Below are 17,493 nucleotides of genomic sequence, written 5' to 3' on the forward strand. Positions count from 1 at the left end.
GCTCCTTAGAAAGCTTGAGAGTCATGGAGTAAAAGGACAGGTCCTCTTGTGGATCAAAAACTGGCTGAGTAATAGGAAGCAGAGAGTGAGTATAAATAGGCAGTCGCAGTGGAGGACGGTAAGCAGTGGGGTGCCTCAGGGCTCGGTACTGGGTCCCATGCTCTTTAACTTGTTCATAAATGATTTAGAGTTGGGAGTGAGCAGTGAAGTGGCCAAGTTTGCGGATGACACTAAATTGTTCAGGGTGGTGAGAACCAGAAAGGATTGTGAGGAACTCCAAAGGGATCTGTTGAGGCTGGGTGAGTGGGCGTCAACGTGGCAGATGCGGTTCAATGTGGCCAAGTGCAAAGTAATGCACATTGGGGCCAAGAATCCCAGCTACAAATACAAGTTGATGGGGTGTGAACTGGCAGAGACTGACCAAGAGAGAGATTTTGGGGTCGTGGTAGATAACTCACTGAAAATGTCAAGACAGTGTGCATTTGCAATAAAAAAGGCCAACGCCATGCTGGGAATTATTAGGAAGGAAATTGAAAACAAATCAGCCAGTATCATAATGCCCCTGTATAAATCGATGGTGCGGTCTCATTTGGAGTACTGTGTGCAGTTCTGGTCGCCGCACCTCAAAAAGGATATTATAGCATTGGAGAAAGTCCTGTGAGGAAAAGCCCCCTACTTTTCATACACATGGACATCATGATCACCAGTATGGTTGCCAGGGTGCCTGGAGATTTGACTCTCACACATCTGCTCTAAGAAGTGGACTTTGCTTACAGTTTCTAAGGCTTATGTGGATACTATAAGCCTTAGCTTTGCAGCAACATTCTACATCTCTGAAGGGTGTTAGCCAGAACTACAGACATGCTCCAGCTGCTCCTTGTGTGCCCAGTCTTGGCCACTGCAGTGGAAGAAGCCAGGCCACCATGTTTCCAGCCTGCCTCCATGGACCTAAGGCTAACAACAGCAGAATCCATCTTGCTTTCCTGATCCAAGCATACCCTGCCAGGCTAGACTCATTCCTTCTTAGTGGGAAAGTCACACGTACACACCCTGAGCCTGCAAGCAACCCATCCGTTTTATGAATGGATTAACAGCTCCACTGTTGATCCTAATTGCTCAGCAATACCAGAACAATAACTCTTGCCCAGGAAGAAGATAAGGAAGAGGAAAACCATCTCCTGTCTCAACCAAGTGTTTTGTCTAACCCGGGTGATACCTAGGCCAGTATTTGATTCCCTATTGTCACCTTTCCAGATAATCCCATTTAACCTTAAGTATCCAGCCATTTCCATTCTCACCCTAGTCTAATACCTTGGAGCCGCCCCAGGCAGCATTGCAGCTTGGAAATTTCCAGGTTCACCAGACTCAGGTGAAGTTCATTGGCCCAAACTGGCATCCAATTAGGTGTCAGCAAGGAGCTCCCCATTGGCTCTGCTAATGTCCAGCCTCCTTGGTCATCACAGAGCCTCCCCCTTGCTCCTCCCCAAGACCTCCCAGCCCCTAAGGGTCTAAGGGAGTCTATTTAACCTCTGACCCAACTCCACTCATGTGTGCATCTAACAGTATCCCAGTTCCACTGTCTAGATCCATCCCCAATTCTGGCCACAGTTTTGGGTCCATGTCCCCTGTCCTCTTATGTCACCATTGGAAACCTTCCCTGAAGACGACGATGGTAAATATGACCCTGTTTGTCTACCCATATATGTTACCCCTATCAATCTATCTGTATTTCCTTAGACCTGTGTGAATGTGTGAGTGTTTTGTATTTTTACCTTGTATGAAAGAACTATTATTCTAAATAAATTACAATTGGTTTTATTAAATTAGAGTCCATTTTATTGAGCATCACTCTCTGAACGGTTGAGCCTGGTATACATTGATAAAAAGATTCCTATTAAAGCCAGGTGTCCATTAAACTAATTCCCCAACCTCGTTTTGAGGGCATTTTGGCTTACAGTCCAGAGAAGGGCAACTAGAATGATTAAAGGGCTGGAGCACTTTCCCTATGAAGAAAGGTTGAAACGCTTGGGACTCTTTAGCTTGGAGAAACGTCGACTGCGGGGTGACATGATAGAGGTTTACAAGATAATGCATGGGATGGAGAAAGTAGAGAAAGAAGTACTTTTCTCCCTTTCTCACAATACAATTCGATGAAATTGCTGAGCAGACAGGTTAAAACGGATAAAAGGAAGTACTTCTTCACCCAAAGGGTGATTAACATGTGGAATTCACTGCCACAGGAGGTGGTGGCGGCCACAAGTATAGCCACCTTCAAGAAGGGTTTAGATAAAAATATGGAGCACAGGTCCATCAGTGGCTATTAGCCACAGTGTATGTGTGTATATAAAATTTTTTGCCACTGTGTGACACAGAATGTTGGACTTGATGGGCCGTTGGCCTGATCCAACATGGCTTCTCTTATGTTCTTAAGTACCCGCATTGCCTGAGCACAATTCTCAGGAAGGCAACGGATCTTGGAAGTTTTCCGATTTCCAGCACGAGAACTTAGATCAAGGAGGGACACAAATCTGCCTGGCTATTCTCCCCTTGCCCAACATTCTGCAGATGGCTTCTGAGAAACTGTAACGTTATTTTGGTAGCTCCCAGTCTGGGAGTTATCGAGGCATATAAAAGATGTTATCTGAGACGACAAAGCCATGCGGGCAGCTTTTCGCTACCCCAAGGTGTGGCAGAATGCCGATTTAAAAACCAGACTAAGCCATCCCCTTTCTTTTACTTTCCCATAACATAAATTGTTCCATCGGCTCCAAAAAGCTTACCAGTTTCCCTCATTATAAATGCTTACAGCGTCGTGCTTGACTTTGCACTTCTAAATACTCCTATTCAAATTGTGCCTGGTGTATTTCAACAACATGATCTTGTCAGCCATTAAAATGGCTCTGTCAACACAATTCACCTGTAGTGATGACCTTCTCGTTCCTTCATCTATTATGGAACTCATTGTGAAACAGCAACAGCAGAGGATGGCATCGAATGTCATCACTTATTTATCCATTGGGCTCAATTCATATAGCGGCCCCGTGGCGCAGAGTGGTAAAGCAGCGGCGCTGCAGTACTGTGGTCTGAACTCTCTGCTCATGGCCTGAGTTCGATTCCGGCAGAAGTTGGATTCAGGTAGCCGGCCCAAGGTTGACTCAGCCTTCCATCCTTCCGAGGTCAGTAAAATGAGCACCCAGTTTGCTGGGGGGAAAGTGTAGATGACCGGGGAAGGCAATGGCAAACCACCCCATAAAAAGTCTGCCGTGAAAACGTTGTGAAAGCAACGTCACCCCAGAGTCAGAAACGACTGGTGCTTGCACAGGGGACCTTTCCTTTCCTTTCAATTCATACAGCATTATGTGACCCTGGACATGAATGAATGCTAGGTAGAAAAATACTATTCATTGTTATGTATAGCATCTAATATAGCTAATGCACATCTATGAAGCCATTTTGTTCTTGTCCAAAACAAATATTTCCCGACATATGTTTGAAGTATATCATCTGTCTGTCTGTCTGTCTGTCTGTCTGTCTGTCTGTCTGTCTGTCTGTCTGTCTGTCTGTCTATCTATCTATCTATCTATCTATCTATCTATCTATCTATCTATCTATCTATCTATCTATCTATCTATCTATCTATCTATCTATCTATCATCTCTCTCTCTCTCTCTCTCTGTCTGTCTCTCTGTCTGTCTGTGCAAGCACCAGTCATTTCTGGCTCTGGGATGATGTCACATCACATTTTCATAGCAGACTTTTTTTACGGGGTGGTTTGCCATTGCCTTCCCCACTCATCTACACTTTACCCCCAGCAAGCGAGCTGGGTACTCATTTTACCAACCTTGGAAGAATGGATGAGTCAACCCTTAGCCAGCGACCTGAACCCACCTTCCACCAGAATCGAACTCAGGTCATGAGCAGAGCTTGGACTGCAGTACTGCAGCTTACTGCTCTGCTCCATGGGGCACCTTATCAGTTATCCTTATCAACGATGTATGCAAACCAAAATACTAGAACCCCCCTGTTAACAAATCAAGATTACTGGAATTCATAACATCTTGATTTATTTAAACCTAAGAATTCATGGTAGGAAGGCATAAAGGGCTGTTGCAGGAATTTTGTTCATTGTATCAAAATCTCTGGAGTTTTGCTCAGAATTCTTTACACGCTGCCCAACCATCTGTTCCAAATTCTCATTTTAAGTGGAATTCTCCAGTAAACTAGCAGACTCAGGACGAATCCTTCCCCACATGTGAGCTTTTTCAGTGGTTGTATGAAATCTCTTAGGTGGGGAAGGAGTCTTGGAATAGTCCAATCTCATCAGATCTCAGAAGCTAAGCAAGAATTGGTACTTGAATGTTGGACCGCCAGGAGACATTATGCCAAGGAAGACAATGATAGACCACCAAAGCTTCTCACTTGCCTTGAAAGCAGGGCCAGATTGGGGGGGGGGGGGGCAGAGGGGGGCAGACACCCTGGGTGCCAGAGCAAGGGGGGCACCACCAGCAACCCTTTTCACTCCAAAAATAGGTAGATCTTCATGGCAGAAGGGTAGTGAGGGACACTGTTTTTTTTTAACTTTGCCCCTCTCCAAAAATAGGTACATCTGGCCCTGCTTGAAAGCCCCTTGCTGGGGTCATTGATAGTAACTTGTAACATGATCGCCCTTATCTGATTTTTCAGCGAGCAGTCTGTGAACAGCTCGAGCCTGTTCTGCAGGTTGCGTCCCATGTATCTGGACAACACGGTACAATCTCCAGCATTTTGCACATGTACATTGTCACACAGCCTCAACAGGAGTCCCAGTCCCTCCCCTCCCCCAAGCTGTTGTATCAAGGGGCAGCCCATCAGTTAATACATAGAGAGAGCAAAGTATACGCAAATTACGCAAATGGAGGAAAAGAGAATGAGAGCAAAGTATACAAAGGACAGTCATTTAGATTCCCTTGTCCCAAGTTATGTAGGGATTTAAAGCAGGGGTCCCCAACCCCCAGGCCGTGGACCGGTACCAATCTGTGGCTGTTAGCGACCCGTCTGTGAGTTCTACAATTATTTCATTATTATATTACAATGTAAGAAGATGATGGTATTGGATGTATATCCTGCCCTCCACTCCAAATGTCAGAGTGGTTTACAATCTCCTTTACCTTCCTCCCCTACAACAGACACCCTTTAAGATAGGTGGGGCTGAGAGAGCTCTCCCAGAAGCTGCCCTTTCAAGGACAACTCTTCAAGAGCTATGACTGACCCAAGGCCATTCCAGCAGCTGCAAGTCGGGAATCACACCCAGTTCTCCCAGATGAGAGTCAACACACTTAACCAAACGAATAGAAATAAAGTTCACTGCTTTAACATCCCAAAACCATTGTGCCCCCCACCACCCTCGTCTGTGGAAAAAGTGTCTTCCACAAAACCGGTCCCCTGGTGCCAGAAAAGGTTGGGGACTTGCTGCTTTAAAGGACAAAAACAACACCTGAATTGGTCTCAGGAGCAAATCGTTCGCCAGTGTTAACTGCTATACAATTGGAGATATATAATGCTCTCAATATCTGGCTCCAACCGGTAGTCCAGCTGCAGCATTCTGGGGTCCTAAGGAGAGCACTATGCAGCCAAAGGAGAACAGCCTGCAATAGTTCAGATGAGATGTAACTAAAGCATGGATTTCAGTGGCTACATCTGCTGACTCAGGAATAGACACAGTTGACGTACCAGCCAGAGCTGGGCAAATGCATTCCAAGCCACAGAATCTTAAGAGTCCCTTGGACTGCAAGAAGATCAAATCAGTCAGTCCTAAGGGAAATCAACCCTGACTGTTCCCTGGAAGGTCAGATGCTGAGCTGAAGCTCAAATACTTTGAGATGGGAGCACTCACTGGAGAAGACCCTGATGCTGGGAAAGATCAGAAGGATAAAGAAGAGGATGGCAAAAGATGAGATGGCTGGACAGCGTTACTGATGGAACTACACAAATGAGAAGAGAGCACTCACTGGAGAAAAACCTGATGCTTGGCAAAGACAGAAGGCAAAAGTAGAAGGGGACGGCAAAAGATGAGATGGCTGGACAGCGTTACTGATGTAACAAACATGAATTAGAGCAGACTTCGGAGGATGGTAGAAGGACAGGAGGGCCTGGCCGTGACTTTGTCCATGGGGTCGCAAAGAGTCGGGCTCAAACTGTGCGACTGAACAACAACAAAATAACCCCATCCAAGATAGGAAAGCTCTGAAGTCCCTGCTGTACCTTCTACTCAACCAGAGAACCTCTTCTTTGTCAGGGATTTTCACAAATTGTGTTAGCCTCCAAGGTTCTACTGGCGTCTTGCTCTGTTCTACTGCTGCAGCCAGATTAACATGGCTACCCATCTTGATTTTTGTCAGGATTAAGCTTCAGTAGATGTCATACCATTGCTTGGGGAAGGTCTCACACATCCATACAGTAGTCTTGTTCCTGCCTCATAAGTACTTGTACCATCAGGGCTTTGTGATTGAATGAGGACAAGGGTAGGTGTGATAGCTAGAGTTTGCAGGCTCCAAAATATCAGCTGCCAAGGGTCAGGTGAGACAGGGTGATTCAATCCAAGGCCAGGTTTCCAGAAGTCAGGTAAGGCAGAATTAGTCAGGGCGCCTGGGCGGGGAGGGCGGGATACAAATAAATATATCTATTATTATTATTATTATTATTATTATTATTATTATTATTATTATTATTATTATTATTATTATTATTATTATTATTATTATTATTATTATTATTATTATTATTATTATTATTATAGTAACTGTGTAATTTGGATAGTGACAGCCCAAAAAAAACAGCTATGCAAAATACATCCAAATGAGGTGGAATCTCTCCCAGTGAGTCTAAAAAAAAAAAAAAAACCTTCAGGGAGTGCTTAAGTGGAGGAACATTAAAAATATAACCCACCCAACCCCCCCCCCCCAACTAGAGTGGTACAGTCCATCTCCATGCCTCTCCCACTTCATTTTGCTGCAGGTATAGACAAGGCTCTGGTCCTGTCCATTTCAGCTCTCCCTCACATTATGAAACTGAATCTGTTTAAGCATTAGTAAAATGTCAAAGGAAAAAAAAAACATGACACTGCTAGGGCTAGCCAGCTCTTGGTTGGGAAATACCTGGAGACTTGTGGGGAAGGGAGTGTGAGAAGGCTGGGGTTTGGGAAAGGGAGGGGATTTCAGTGGAGTATAAGGCCATAGAGTCCACCTTCCAAAGTGGACATTTCTCTCCAGGGGAATTGATCTCTGTCACTTGGAGAGCGGTTGCAATTCCAGGAGATGACCAGCCATCACCTGGAGGTTACCTCTGGAAGAAGAAATTCTAGTGAGCCTACTGCAGCATGCTACCTTCTTCCTTTGGACTTGTCGTTATTGTTTATACTTGGGGTTTAATATTATATTTATTGCCCTACTAGGAATAAGGCCCATTGTGAAGGAAAATGCAATGGGCTCAAGAAAGTGGCTCTGGGTAAGTGCCCCCTTGCTGTCTTCCCACCCATCCAAGGTGGCCATTTTCTTTAGGGGAATTGATCGGTCTTCAGCTTTCCATTCCTCCCCTGTCCCTGCAGCCTCTACTTAGGAAAAAGTATAGTCTTTCTCCACCTGCTTTTGCCTGGGGACAAAAGCAGTGTACATAATTATCTCCCCTTTGGATCTGCACAACTCTGTGAGGTAGGTTAGGCTGAAAGTCTGTGATTGGTCCAAAATCACAGTGTGGACCAAGACAGGAGGCGAGTGACCTCATCAGGGTATAATGACACAGAGTCAATCCTGGAAAGCAGCCATTTTTTCCAGGGGAAGTGATCTCTGTCATCTAGAGAGCAGTTGTAAATCTGAGCAATCTCCACCCCTCACCTGGACATTGACAACAATGGTTCCACATGAGAAAATGGCTTGTTGGCTACTGCTTAACAGTAGCAAGCAGCCGGACCTAGGGTAGCCAACCTCCAGGTGGGGCCTGACAATCTCCTGGTATGACAACTGCATTCCAGACAGCAGATCTCTCTCCCTGGAGAAAATAATTGCTTTGGAGGGTGGAGATTATGGCATAATATTCAGCTGAGGCCTCTTCCTCCATGAAGTCTGGCTTCTGTAAACTCTGCCACAATATCTCCAGGAATTTCCCACCAACCTGCAACTGGCAGCCCTAGTCCAGAACTGGTCCCAGTGAATTATCCTGTAAAGGCCAAAATAGGCCTGAAAAGGGCCTCTTCCCCAGACCTTTTACAAACAGAACCAAGCTTGGTGCTTTTTACTGAGAGAACCAAGGAAGGGTTGACTAGCAGTTCCCCAGTAACCCAGTCCTCATCTGACCTGGAACCAACAGTGGGCAGGGAAACGAGCAGAGTCAGCCAATGCCATGGAAGAGCACTTGAGTGATGTTTGAAGGGCCAATAGTTGATGCAGCATACATTACAGCCAATGGGAGAGCTGGATTGGATCAATTCCATAGGCATGTATGTAGTGTGTGTGTGTGTGTGTTGTGTATGGTGAGAGTTTATTTATGTGTATTTTATTACTTATAAAGAGTTTATAAATTACATTTTATAAACAAATAGTTTATTTATGGACTTTATTTGAATAAGAATATTATCGTTACATATTTGAGTTTTTTTATATTTTCATAGATTTTTTTTCTCTTCATTTTGGGTTTGGATACCCTTTGGGTTGATACCACCTGGAGGCTGGTAACCCTACTCAGTGCTCAAAAAGTAACCGTGCAGCAGAATAGGCATCCCTTTAAAAATAAAAGGAGTACAGGCACAAAACATCGTACATGGACAAAATGTCCTCCTGCTGCTCACGCAGCTGGTAATGATGGCTTTGGTTTCCAGTTGGACACTCACTTCAGACTGTTCAAATTCCCCAGCTGAGTGAAGGGGCTATTTTATTATGATTATTTCAGCTCAGCTGCCTCTGCAGCAGTAATTAACCATGCAGCGGTTAAATGGTTGCACCACTGCTATTTACGCTATCATTACGCACCCCATCAGAAAGAGGGAGACTTTGTGAGAGCCACTTAATTAATGCATGGCAGGACAATGCCTGCCCTCTTACCCAGCCCACCACTAGCTGTGCGGAATCCGGAGTGTGAGTGTTAAGTTAGTTGTGTGCTCGCCACAAGAGTTTAAAGGACTGTGATCCTACTACCCGGCAATTAAGTTCTGGTTTTTCACACAGGATATATAATGCCAGGTTTTCTCTGAAGGTCTGTTTTGGGATCAGTAGTAATATTCCAAAACGTTAGAAGGGCTGGGCTGAGATGCAGGAGAGAACCCGAAAACAAAGCACCCCCAGATTTGCCAATAATTTCTTTAATGCACATTTGCAAAGGTGTAGGATAAAAGCAGCTTGCATTCACCACATGAGAACCTGCACACTGTGCTCAATGTTGTGTCCCAAAGGAAGGCAGGCTTCATCAAGGGTTGCCAAGTCCAAATTTAAGAAATATCGGGGGCTTTGGGGTGGAGCCAGGAGACTTTGGGGTGGGGCCAGAAGACATTGGGGTGAAGCCAAGATCAAGACTGTGACAAGCATAACTGAACTCCAAAGGGAGTTCTGGCCATCACATTAAAGGGACAGCACACCTTTTCAATGCCTTCCTTCCATAGGAAATAATGAAGGATAGGGCATCTTCTTTTGGGGCTCATAGAATAGACCCCCTGGTCCAATCTTTTTGAAACTTGGAGGGGGGGGTATTTTGGGGAGAGGCTCTAGATGCTATACTGAAAATTTGGTGCCTCTACCTCAAATAACAGCCCCCCCCCCGAGCCCCAGATACCCGCAGATCAATTCTCCATTATTTTCTATGGGAATAAATCTCCCTAGGGGAATAAAAGAGTTCCCAGCAGACATTTCGCTCCCCTCCCCCTGCTTTCTGATGACCCTGAAGAGGGGGGAGGGCCTCCAAACTGGGGGATCCCCCTGCCCCCATCTGGGGATTGGCAACCCTAACTTCATCTGGGAAGTGCTCATTTTTTCCCCAAGAACCTGGTGAGCCAACAGTCATCCAAATGTCAACTTGCATAAATGATGACTATGTTTCAGAGCAGGTCTGGAGTCATTGGGTTAGAGAAACCTTTCTTCTGTTTGCTAGTCAAATAGGCAGTCTCCCAATTAGTCAGGGGGATTAGTTTTAAGGAGACAGAGCAAGGGGGCAGGGTAATGTTTATGGGGATTTTTCCTTCAAGAGAACTCTCAAAATAAACCAGGCAGATATTCAATCAGTAATGTTTTTTTTTTAATTAAAAGAAATAGAAATGAGCAAAACACATGCACAAACATTTAAAACATGCATACTTGCTCAGAAGAAATTAGGGAGGATAGAGAGAAATGAATTTTAGGAAGACTATACAATTACCAGTCTCAAAGAGGAAGGTCCACAGAGGCAGCAGTGAAACTACCAGCATTTTCCAGAGGAAAAGGAGAAGGCCCACAGTCAAGTAGCGGTACAAGGTATGGTGCTGCGAATACACACACACCGCACTGGTGTCTAGGTACTCAAGATATTGAGCAAACTGCTACCTAGGATTGTCTGACATGCTTGTCCCAAAACCAATATCTTAATGGGTTTTTTTAGAGGTGAACAATGATTTGGAAGAGGCTTGATGAGTTTATCTGAAGTGGATACTAGATGTAAATACTTTTCAATGACCCACTAAGTACTGGGTGGGAAAAGCTACCAGGTTTGGTAAACAGTGCTAAGTGTTACCTAATTAAGGGCAAATGGGGTAAGGGGGAAAGTCAGGTTACCCAGTGGTGAGATCAGTCAGTAGTTTCTTGGGAGACCTATTTTTCTGAAATTATGCACCTCTCTGGGGTGTAGAGTCATTAGTCAGTGCTCTGACTCACCTTCCAGAAATATTTCCCCAGGCTTATTACTGACTGAAATCTATTTTGTGTCCTTTTGGGCCAGACGGTGCCTTCCCTTTATGAGTTTTGGAGATGATATTATATGAAGGGTGTTACTGGATCTTTCTCTCTTTCTGTGCTAAACTGCCCCTCTGTAGGAGAAGGGGTCTGACTGCAGTGCTTATTGTTTTCCCAAAGCAAACTATAAACACGCTGCTCATATTGAAACTTCCTGGCAGGGGGGAAATTAACTGCATGTCTTCTTTGGAAATGAACCTTTGATGCAGGGGGATAGAGTCAAGGACATTCCTGTTTGTCCCAAAGCAAGGATGTACCTGCACACAGGAGCAGACAATGTCTGTGGACCTCTAGGAAGAACTTGTGAATATGGATACTAACCTTCACAGTAGGATCTGGGAATCCCCTAGAATTACAATTCCGTTCCCAATTCTCATGGAGATTTTCCAACAGGGATCCAGCAACCAGGGCCGGCGCGTAGGAGTAGGCGGGGTAGGCACCCACTTACTTCCAAGCCTCTGAAGAGCATAGTGTTTATAGCGGTGCCCAGACCGCTTTTGGATTAAAAGCAGCCAAGCAACGCCTTCACGGGAAGGTGCCGCTTGGCCTCCTTCAACCCGAAAGCGGCCGGGCACCACACTTTTCGAAGGCTTCCAAAGAAGCCTCTGAAGAGCGTGTCTGCAGGGGAGGAAAGCGGTGGTGCAGCAGCACTCTTGCACACCACCGGTCGCTCTCTCATCCCCCTCATGATGATGTCATTTCTAGTGACGTCATTGTGGCATGCACAGATGCAAAAAAGGGAGCTTGCAATGGGGGGGGTGCAGCGCAGGGGTCTGCCTCAAGTGGCAGAACCCCTAGTGTTGGCCCTGCAGCAATCCTACCCCTCCATTCCCTGCTGGTAGCCAGAAAGTGCCTGGCAACCCTACTTGAGGCTGAGGTTCCATAATCACTGTGGAGACCCCCCCACACACCGCACTGTCCAAAGGAGAGACAAAAGTCCTCCCCCACCTGCCTAATTAGCTAGCTGTGAGAAGCTTGCCCAGCTGTACAGGGCTCTGCATCCCCGCATGCATGGTCGGAGCGGGAGTAGCAGAGTGAGGGAGATGACTTGCCCGACACAGGGCTTCAGGGAAAGAAAATCAGGCAGACACGTGCAACTAGTGCCAAAAGGTGTATTAACATATATACACAACAAGTGCTCTCTTGTGCAGTCTATACAATATCACCTCCACGGACAAAGTGCTTCGCCTAACCACCATCTCACAGGGAGAGACCTGTGTGATGCACACACAGATCATATATAGTCCAAGCAGCCAATCCTGGCCATGCTGACTCAGCAGATTGCATCACTTGGCTTCTGCCGGCTCAAGCCGGTCTGCTGATCAGGTCACTGTGACCTAGCCTGGCAGCTAGATCACCAGCTGTCATACTGTGGCTGTCAGACTGGGGTTTATGTAGATTCTTGCTCCAACACACCTCCTAATCTATTTAAACCCAGTGCACCAAAACACTTTACACAGTTTACATACATGTCCACCAGCAACATTACAGTTCATATTTACGTAGCTCGGAACCCTTTCCGGAATTCGTTCAGGAACTCATCATGATTGTAAAACACATCATCGTGTTCCTGTTCAGCCAGCTCTTTCAGACGCTTGGCTTCAGCCTCCTTCTCCCTTGCCTCGCACTCTGCCACCCAGGCTTTCCTTTCTTAGCCTTTTCTTTTAACATTTCCTCAAATCCGGGGTGGGTCTGGATTGACAGTCAGAGTGACATAGGGACACTTGTACCTAGCGGGACGTTGGCCTTTGGTGGGACCTGGCAGACACCCGTGGCCCTGTGCTTGGACCAGCTTTGTCTTCTTCGGGTTGCTCTGTTCCCACCTCCTGGGCTGGTTGCTCTGCCCCTGTAATTGGGTGTTGAACCTCCTGACTCTCACACTTTACCTCCAGTTCCTGCATTTGAGGCTCTGCCTCCTGACTCTGCTCGTCAGGCTCTGTGCCAGCATTCGGCTCACCTTCTCCAGCCCCACTGGGTGCCACCTCCTGGGCTGGAGTTTCTGGGCTGCGCTCCAACATCGTTATCGCTACTTGGCAGCAGGACAAATTGTTTCTGCAAGGAGTGCAACCTTGGCCAGCTGCTTTCTTCATTGAACTGGGCACTCTTACTAAGTGTTATCTTGCTTTTGCTTCTGCAGAAACGATAACACCTGGCCCTTGGCTTGTAGCCCAGAAAAATTAGGCTCTCTGCCCGGACATCCCCCTCCCCGCTACTCGTGGAGTGGATGCAACCCGAGCCCGTGACCCAAAGACTTTTAAAGAACTCAAATCTGGGGTCTTGTTCAACAGTAACCTGTAAGGCACATTTTTCACAGTATTACACCAAACCCTATTTTGCAAAAAAAACAGCTGCATGTATGGTTTCTGCCCAATAGGTCATTGGCAGTTGTGCATCCTCTAACATGCAATACATCACATTCTGCAATACAGCCCCCATGCCCATTTTCTCGGGGCGTTGCCGGGTTCGTCAGACGGTGGGCGATGCCCTTGTTCTCCAGCCAACGTTTTCATCTGGTTAGATAAGAATTCCCCCCCTCTGTCGGTTTGTACAGCCAGGAGATTAACCCCTAATTGTCTCTCCACTGCTTTGACCCCACTTGGTGAATGTCTTATACACCTCAGACTTATGCACCATGGTGAAAACCCACGCGTACCTCGTGTGGTCGTCGGTGGCACAAGCAGTATCTCCTCCCCGACAGACTCTTTGGCAATGGGCCAATAACGTCTAAATGGACTAGTTCCAGGGCTCGTGTGCTTTCCCTTGAGCTTTCTTTAGCAACAGCACACGCCTGCTTTTGGTCTTCTTGCAGACCTGGCAATCCAAGTAACATTTGCAAGGATTTACTTTCAAACTAGGCACAAGCTCCAGGGTTTTCTTTAACGCCCTAAATCCGCAGTGCCCAAGTCTCCTATGGAGCAAATGTATACAATTATTGTGCACAGGCTCATTCGACACCTGAGCCACCTGGGCACAATCACTCTGGACCACATACAGTTTACCTTCCCTCTTTCCTGTCACAAGCAACTTTCCCCCACCTCCCAGGATTTTGCAGCAGGTTTTCTCAATCTCACCTGGTATCCCTGGTCAAACAGTGTGCTAACACTCAACAGGTTAGACTGCAGTGAGGGTACATACAACACATTTTGCAACATACATTTCAGTGCAGGAAACTCCACATTGCCTGAGCAAACAGAATTGGCAGTGGTCCCATCAGCCAATCTCACATACTTATGCTCAGGACTGTCAATGTTTTTCAACAACTCCTTCTCGCAGCAGAGATGGCTCGTTGCCCCGGAGTCTAAAATCCAAGCAGACCCTGTGCTCTCTACTGCAGACGTGACCAGCCGGGTTGCTTCCTCACACGGGCTGGCGGTCCTCCGCTCTCGCCGCACACGCCCCCGCCTCTTCTCCCTCTCAGGGCAAGCTCGGAGCAGGTGCTGCGACGACCCGCATCCATAGCAGCGACGGACTGCAAACGCAGTCGCTCCACTTCCTCCACCTTCGGACGCCTGCCAGCAGCAAAAGCTGGCTCGTTCTTGGCTGTCTTCCCGGACACACCGATAACAGCACGCTGCCTGGCCGACACCCCCGGACAGCTCACGGCCGCAATTCTCTCTTGGAAGTCAAGCAGGTGGGCACAGACGTATTCCATGGTCAGGGTCGCTACGTTCCACCGTCTCCAGAGAAGTTATCAGGGGAGTGTACTCAGGTGGCAACGACGACAGCAAAATGTACACTCTGTCGTCTGGAGCTACAGTCTTGCCTCTTGCCTCCAGCTCAACGAAACAGTCCGTTAGCCGTTTGATGTGATCTTTCACACACCCTCCAGCCGGCATAACGGTGCGGAACATCCTCCTTGTCAAGGCCATGAGGGAACCAGCAGTGGTGCTAACATGCACCGCACTCAACGCGTCCCAGGCAGCCTTGGGAGTGTCCTTCCCTCGCACATAAACCAGCTGGTCATCTCCTATAGACAGCACTATGTTGGCCAGTGCCTTATCCGATAACACAGTCTCGGCAGGAGATAAGTCAGCAGGGGGGTTACTCACGAACAGCCATTGCCCTTCACGCTTGAGGTAGTGTTGCATTCTCAGGCTCCACACCGCGTAGTTGGCTGAGGTGAGCTTCTCAACGGCTACTCCAAGCTGTTGCTGAGCCATCGTGCCGACTCCTCCTCACGGCTGGCTGCCGACGTCCCTCTGGCTCTCAAACAGAGAACGGTGGTGCTTCTGTGTCCCTTCACCGGCGTTCCTCGCCTCCGGCTCTTTCCAACCTCACAGTCAGCTCAACTCTCAACTCTCTCCTCCGCGCAGCGGAACCGCCCTGGGCCCATAACCCTGTCGGAGCGGGAGTAGCAGAGTGAGGGAGATGACTTGCCCGACACAGGGCTTCAGGAAAGAAAATCAGGCAGACACGTGCAACTAGTGCCAAAAGGTGTATTAACATATATACACAACAAGTGCTCTCTTGTGCAGTCTATACAATATCACCTCCAACGGACAAAGTGCTTCGCCTAACACCATCTCACAGGGAGAGACCTGTGTGATGCACACACAGATCATATATAGTCCAAGCAGCCAATCCTGGCCATGCTGACTCAGCAGATTGCATCACTTGGCTTCTGCCGGCTCAAGCCGGTCTGCTGATCAGGTCACTGTGACCTAGCCTGGCAGCTAGATCACCAGCTGTCATACTGTGGCTGTCAGACTGGGTTTATGTAGATTCTTGCTCCAACAGGAAGGGCTTGCTTGCTTGATTTGTTGGGAACTCCTCCCTGCATGGCTGAGGGATTTCAGGGCTGAAGACGAATGGTATCCCCCGAGGCTTTTTTTGTAGCAGGAGCGCCTTTGCATATAGGCCACGCCCTCTAGATATAGCCAATCTTCCTGGAGCGTACAAGGCTTTCAGTACAGGGCCTACTGTAAACTCCAGGAGGATTGGCTACATCAGGGGTGTGTGGCCTAATATGCAAAGGAGTTCCTGCTACAAAAAAAAGCCCTGGTGTTCCCCAACCAGTACCAGGCCCAGGGCAGGTGACCCGGATTCCCCTGGCCTGATCGTGTTTCTGTCTCTGCATGCATGAAGGAGGAGAAGCGCAGGGGAATGTGGGGCGATGCTTACAGTGCCAGCTTCAGATCAGGAAACACCTTGAAAACTTGGGGGTGGAGAATGAGGGGTAGGGGAGAGGAGGGACTACGGTGAGGCATAACGCCACAGAGTCCACCTTCCAAAGTGGTTGTTTCCTCCCGGTGAACAGATCTCTGTCACCTGGAGATCAGCTGTAATCCCAGGAGACGTCCACCCACCCACCCGGAGACTGGCAACCCTAGTGGTGCTGCTGTTTCCCTATCCTACGTAAAGTATGTGTGCCACCACCACCTCCTTTACGCCACAGAGAAAGAAGGAGAGAAGCTGCTGCAGTAGCTTTAAAGAGAAGTATAAGAAAGTCATGACAGCAGTGCTGGAGGAAAGGTGGGGAGCTGCTTCCAGTGGCATGAACAGTGACTCCCGAGAGACCTTCTGCTCGTCCCTGATGAGAGTATCACAGCCAGATTGAGGAATGCACTGTTACCTGTGAGCCAATAAACGCTTACATGCTTTAAGTGATGGTGACAAAGAGATGGGGCGAACAAGTTGGGGCTTCCCTCCTTGTTTATAAGTAAGCCCCTCTACTCACCATATCCAAGTGGCTGCTTTTAACAGATATGCACCCAGGACGTCTGGCACCTGAGGTGAGGCCCCGCCCCGCTGCCTGCACCTTTCCTCCCTCACCCCGGAAAATTCCGGAAGTGACAGCAACTGGGCTGAGCAACGGTGGCTGGGCAGTGCATGCGTTCTGAGGCACGGGTGCCATGCTGCCACACTCGCCCATTTCCCTCACCAAGGAGGTGAGGGTGAGCAGGAAGACCCAACTCGGCACCCCCCCCCCCTGGGCTGCACCCTAGGCAGATGCCTAGGGCTGCCTAACGGATGGGCTGGCTCTGTAGGCATCTATTTCTGAATTATGTTAGTTTTATTCACTTCGTTCTTTTCCCTGGGGCCCAGCAGTCTGGTTGAAAGAATTCAGAATGTGAGAAATTACACTGAAGAATTATATACCAGCATGGGATTGGATTGATTTCCAATCAATGGCTATTCATACAGCAGAAAGGAAACGTATTGAGTCTCTTCTTTCCACAGTGTCTATCAATCACTGCTAGTTCAGGGAGGGGGTTCCTGATTTTGTTCTTATAACCCATCTCCCTATGATTGTGCTCTTTGTATTTAAAAAGAAAATCCAACAAAGGTAATTGAAAGCAAAGAGAGAATTGGACTGCTCTGTTGACATGCGGCTTGTTCTACTTACAGGGGTGTCAAACATGTGGCCTGGGGGCCGAATCAGGTCCCTGGGAGGCTTCTATCAGGCCCTTGAGCAACTGGCTGTCATTTGCTTCCTTCTCCCTTTCTCTTGTTTCCTTCTGCATCACATCTTGCTTTGCCAGGCATGCTCAATTGCACAGGAACGACAGAGGAAAACCTTGATTTTCTACATTTGCTGAGGCTCCTCCCT

Source organism: Heteronotia binoei, chromosome 7, assembly GCF_032191835.1.
Source record: "Heteronotia binoei isolate CCM8104 ecotype False Entrance Well chromosome 7, APGP_CSIRO_Hbin_v1, whole genome shotgun sequence".
Lineage (NCBI taxonomy): Eukaryota > Metazoa > Chordata > Lepidosauria > Squamata > Gekkonidae > Heteronotia > Heteronotia binoei.